The sequence below is a fragment of the Cornus florida genome, unplaced genomic scaffold (assembly GCF_030987335.1).
Source record: "Cornus florida cultivar Cherokee Brave unplaced genomic scaffold, ASM3098733v1 CherokeeBrave_3.0.0_Hap2_Chr02, whole genome shotgun sequence".
Taxonomy (NCBI): domain Eukaryota; kingdom Viridiplantae; phylum Streptophyta; class Magnoliopsida; order Cornales; family Cornaceae; genus Cornus; species Cornus florida.
The window spans coordinates 84,791,885-84,797,884 of record NW_026775572.1 but is presented as its reverse complement, the minus strand read 5'-3'; the positions used below and the strand labels follow the sequence as shown (position 1 = coordinate 84,797,884).

The window sequence follows — 6,000 nt, the reverse complement described above, 5'->3', positions numbered from 1 at the left end:
TCATCTAAAAAATAAATGACATAGAGAGAGAGAGTACTTACCAATGCTAGAACAACAATAAATGAATGGGAGAAGGGGAAAAGTGCTTCGCTGGGTTACAGAGAGGGGGAAAGAGAGGGCACACCAATAAGGGTTAATCGTTGTTACAGAGAGGGGGAGAGAGAGGGCGCATGAATGAGGGTGAAATGGCTGTTACAGAGAGAGAGGGAGAGAGAAAGGGCTCTTCACGAATGAGATTTGAGTGAGGGTTAGGGCAGGGAGAGAGACAGAGATGGCTCTTGCACGAATAAGATTTCGGTGAGGTTAGGGCTCCAATAGGTAATGTATTGGAACATGGACAAGAGTATTTTAGGCAACACAGGAAATAGGAAGAAGGGCATTTTAGGTAATACAAATTTTAAACAGTAAAAATTCATCTGCCATATAATCAATTTAGTCAACCTCATTTTTTAAAACTATGGTACTTTGACTCAACCACTTAGTAAATATGGAGCCCTAAGCACATTTATATGTAAAAATCCCTATAACTAAAGAGGAAGTATGACGACCCTAGATTTTTCAACCCAGTGTGTCCTGTGATAAACCAAAAGAATGACCCGATAACGGATCCGAAATGCAGAAACGAAGGAAACTAAGTGGCCACTAGAGATGTACGTCATCCCTAAGGCATCAAAATGACTCCCCATGGCATGATCAAATTGCATTATATGCTATTGTGTGATGATGTGAACATACACGCAAGTGTAAAATGATATTTTAAACATGCTACAATGGCCCATGGCCTTATTACAACTCATTTACAACATTTGACATGTCAGACCTCCAAGTTAGAAAAATTACATTTCATAGACAAATCATGAACATGCTAACACTTGCATGTGAACAAGAATGTTTCTAAAGAAGCTCAACTTAGCAAATCACCCAAGCAATTGCAATCTCCAATCTTGTATCCTGTACCTGAAATATGCCCCAGTATCGTAGGGGTGAGTAACATAAAGCTACTCGTAAGAAATGAGCATGTATCGACCTACGTTTTACAAGTGTACCTGATTTAATCATTGTGGTTCATTCCACCTAACGTATATGTCAAAGGTGAGACTCAGGAAGCATCCTAGCTACCTAAGATCATTTCTAGCATAAAACACATCCTTTATGCAATTTCAACAACACAAGAGCATGCTACACATAGCAACAAGATATAACATGCTTACACAAAGCAACCAGATAGAAACACGCTTACATAAAGCAACTACATATAGATTCTCAAAGTTATCAACTTGAAATCTAAATGCTAAATCAACTAAATATAACAATTTAGTATGGATGTACTTAACAACATCAAATCGCCAATAGCTAAAACCACAGTCACAATAGAAACATGATTGATAACTTGGAATTGAATGCGAAAACAAATAGTGGAAGACTTGGACATCACGTCTCGGACTAAACCAAGAATAAATTGGTTATTCCGGGCATTAACCCGCTGGGAAGACCACCCTAATGCGCACTATCTCAATTGGGGAGAACTCATACCTCCCGCACTAAAGCCAAACTTTAGCTATATCACAGTACCAATGTCCCAAGACTCCAAAATAATCAAATAAGTTCACAACTTATACGTAATTTATATAATGCACTAAGTCACCTTCCATACACAAATAGATTGTATCCATACAACACATGCTCTAAATCCACAACTACTATAGGATGACAATGTCGAATCTTCAAAGTGCGATTCGTTACACTCTATAACAATATAATCCAATATTGAAAACATAAACTCATAAATTCATTATAAGTCAAAAATCATGCTTTAAACATACTATCAATGTCAAATACATGAGTTAATCAATAATACCATAGAAACGAAATTTAATCTATAAACTAATTAAATTCCCTAGGTTTCAAATCTCAATCAAATGGCCTCCAATTAATACATGATAAACAGTATAGCATGGTCATTACATACATCACATCAAAACTCGATTAGGCCATAAGAACAATAAAGTGAAATTTAATTAAATCATGATAATCAAATCTCTAACTTCTAAAACAACATCAAATGGTTCCAAATTAACATATGCTAGAACATAAGTTATAGTTATCATAAATATCAAGTTAAAAACTTAATTAAGCCAATGGAACCCTTAATTAGATTTTAATTAATCATTTTAATTAAAATCTCTAGATTTTTATACTTGTCTAAATGCTCTCAAATTAAAGTATGTTAAACAACATGCCAAGACATAATTTAAAAGCATATCACAAGTCAATTTCATGCAAGGTACGACTATGGGATTTAATCTTTCACAAAAGATAAATATTAAATAAAATATGCAATTTTTATTCAATCAATACCAATTTAATATATGTTAACAAACATATTAAAACATGATTTTCTAGCATGCCACAATTCAAATCAAAGTTATATATCATCATGAATTTTAAATCTTATACAAAGAAATAAAAATTATCAACTTTCTAAATTTGATACAAGGCATACATATAAGTTGTATAATCATGAGAAACATTCAATACAACACATATAAATCCTAAAACATTTCCTACCTCAGTTGGAATGAAAATCCCAATTACCACCGAAATGAAATCGCCCTAAATTTTTGGTCCGCAAGACAGATATTTCAGCTTGTTACCTTCAACTTAGGAAATTCATAAAAAATTCAATTCTAATCCAAATTGAATGAATCTAAAGCTCAATGAAAGGTTAAACATTGTAATTTGATAATATCAATTTAGTTTAACAAAATATTTTCCCAATTGAAACAGTTTTGACCCACAACTTTGAAACAAATTCTGCCCAGAAAACACATTTTCAGCCTGTAACTTCCAACTTTGAAAATTCATGAAAAATTCATTTCACATCCAAATTGGGCAAACCTAATTTATTTTGGAAGTAAACATATGAGAGTGTAAAACTGGAAATTTAAGTCATGATCCAATGTCTAAAGGTTAGTCAAATAAATCATCTAAAAATATGTTTTCCAGCTACAATAAAAACATGGACAGCAGATAGTCTCAGATTTTTAAAAAAATTTAGAAATGCTCTAAAATTGTGAAAAAATTCTAAGTAGTGTAAAATCCATGGGGAAAGTTCCAGTAAAATTTCAAGGTAATTGAAGCACCACAACTCCATATAAAAATTCGTTTCCGGACCGGATAAGAAAATATTTAAATTTCCAGCAATTAGCTTACAACTTCAAAAATTCATAACTAATTCATTTTAAATCCAAATTACATGAAACCAAAACTAAATGGAGGCTAATTGATTATATTTTCATGTTATATATTTAATTTGACAAGATTTATTTCAAGTTAAAACAGTTTAAGGGCAGAATACAAGTCTTTCTCTTCTATGCATGTAAAACACTCAATAATGACATAAAAATACTTCAAAATAATAGATCAATACCTCACTAGAGTTTTGAATCCCTAGATACCAAAGCAAAACTAGGAGTTAGGCTAGATCCTTCAAGGTTTTGAAGAGGAGGATGAGGGAAACAAAAAGTATTCCAAACTTTATGGTCTAAAGTAAGTGGAAGGGCCTCAAAGATCAAGGTCAATGCCTAAAGCTTCAAGCTTCATCCATGGAGGCTAGGTTTTGTGGTGAGGAAGAAAGATATGAAATGTGAAAATATGTGAGTGGAGTAAATAGAAATCTTCCACTCACTGTGTGATCCTACACCATGGTCAACACACACATTTATGGTCAATTGCACAAATACCCTCCTTTAAAACCATAATCCCAAAGTGGCTCAAAGATATTTGCAAGACTAAATTGTGAACCTACACTTGTCACTAATCAATGGCTCCTTCCTAGGCTTAATCCCACACCTACACTTGTCAACCATCCAAGCCAACAAGTGCACCAATCCTAGGCCAACAAGTGGGTGAATCCTCACCCTCCAAATGTCATCATCCAATGCATCAAAGTGTTTCCACACAAATGTCAACAAGTGGACCAATGAGAGTGTGACACTTGTCACACTTTTCAAAAATTGTAAAAAGGTCCTTTTTGAAAATATCTTCTAAATTTAATTACAAAATGGTCCCCAAGATGAAAAGTAATTACTTTATTTAATTACACTAAAACCCCACAAGTTAAGAAGAATTACACTAAAGTATACATTAATGCCCCTTTATGAAGGAAGTAAGAAATCAATATGCTTTTCTAGAAAAGTAAAAATACCACTGTCATGGAAATCAAATATCATGAATGCATGCAAAACCGGAATCAAATCCGACTACAAAAAGTGAAGTTGTGAAAGGAAAAAGGATAAACGAGAAAAAGACAAAATGTGAATAGTGTTCAGAAAAATAAAATATAGAAATGACACAATCCCTAAAAGAAGTTGTCAATCCAAGGAAAAGAGTCTCGGAAATCATTCCAGAGCACTCGAGACGACATCAAGTGATGAAAAACCGAACCCAAAAAGGAAAAGACAACGAAAAAGAATTATCCGGGAAAATCCGGGTTATTACAGGAAGCTTCACATCCCTTACTTGATGAACAGTGTAATACTATTCTCAATCTTCCATGATGCTCAGTGCTTGGTCTTCAATGATGCACACTGTTTGAGCCTGAGAACTGAAGTCTTTTCGTTAAACCTTCAGATTGCCAGCTTTTTATTGCTAGGCACTCCAAATGGGTCTTCACAGCTTATAGGCAAATAATAACACTCAAATTGTAACTAGTTTGGACAGAGGTTCACTAGTTTGGTCACCTGAACTTTGTATGTAGGAATGAAAAATGGTCAGTCTAAACTTAGCTGCCCTGATGAATAAGCTTTCTTGTTGAGGATTAGTTTGGCCAAAGTCACATGCAGGTCTCGGAGCTTACTGAGTTGTCACTAAAGAAGCGTGCATGTGTTATATGGTAGAACTTCACTATTCAGTTGTCGTCACCAGAGTTGCATGAACATGGAGCTTACTGTTAGTTCGCTGTTAAAGTTAGGTCGATGTGTCATGTAGCTTTGTATACTGGTTTGGCCAAGCTTTGCTGACTTTTGAAATCTACCTAGAAAACCAAAGCTCTCTCTCTCTGTTCACCATTAGGTAGGAGCTCGCCAAAGTCTAGAGTTGTTCACACCGTCACCAGAGTTTGCAAGCAACGACTTGGAACTCACTGTTAGTTCGCCGGAGTTAATCTCTATTAGGGTTATATGCCTACAAAGTCATTAATGACATTTATTATAGATTCTAATTTATTGATATTCATATATTAAAAAAAAAAAAAAAAAAAAAGTGGTTGGCTTTGTTTAACTAGTTTCCTCTTTGTGTAGAGGCTTCTCTGCAAGTGCAGAGTTTTCTCGCGTTTTGGGACTTCAAGTTTGTTTTTCTATCCTTCTCTAGTCTCAAGTTCTCTGGTTTGGGTTCCATGTTTTCTCCTATTATCATCAATGTACCTATAGAAGATCAAATCGGTTTACCGGCTTGGTTACACCGGTACTAACTTTCTACTGGGGGTTGTGTCGTTACTCGATTTTTATCATCGGCAATTTCAGCAAGTTCATCTTTGCCTTTCTTTCATTTTGATCCAGGTATTGTTACGGTTGTTTTATTCTCCTTTTTGGTGCTAAATTGCAATTTGTGTTGTTGTGGGTCTTGCCAACTTCCTTTGTTTCTTTCCATCCGAGTGTTTCCTCTCTATGGGTTTCCATAACGGATCTACTGCTAGATAGTGATGTGTCTCCTTCCCAAACCATGGAGTGTGAACTACAGATGGGTGTTATAAGAAACCTTTCAACAATGGGCAAGCTTTTGGTTTATGGAATTTTTGATGCTTTCTGGGATTGGCGGCGGTTTGTTGTAGCCATAGGTGTCTCCACTGCTCAAGTATCGCTAGCGAACATGTCCTTGTCATCTTGGGTTTTGGCGATCATTTCTTGTCTTCTATCAATGAGAAGTATTGTGCACTTGTCAAAGGCACTTATGACTTGGTCAATTTTGAGTGATAGACAAACAATGCTTTTAGGGTTACTA

At 35.0% G+C, this 6,000-nt stretch overlaps 1 long non-coding RNA gene across 1 annotated transcript; it reads right to left on the bottom strand.

Moving 5' to 3' along the window:
• Nucleotides 1–729: 729 nt before the first annotated feature.
• LOC132288012 (uncharacterized) lies at nt 730–3,640 on the bottom strand. The gene is made up of 3 exons (XR_009473377.1): nt 3,431–3,640; nt 2,569–2,660; nt 730–957 (listed from the first exon to the last, which is right to left on the bottom strand). It is a non-coding gene; the product is annotated as an uncharacterized LOC132288012 (long non-coding RNA).
• Between the last annotated feature and the right edge of the window lie 2,360 nt (nt 3,641–6,000).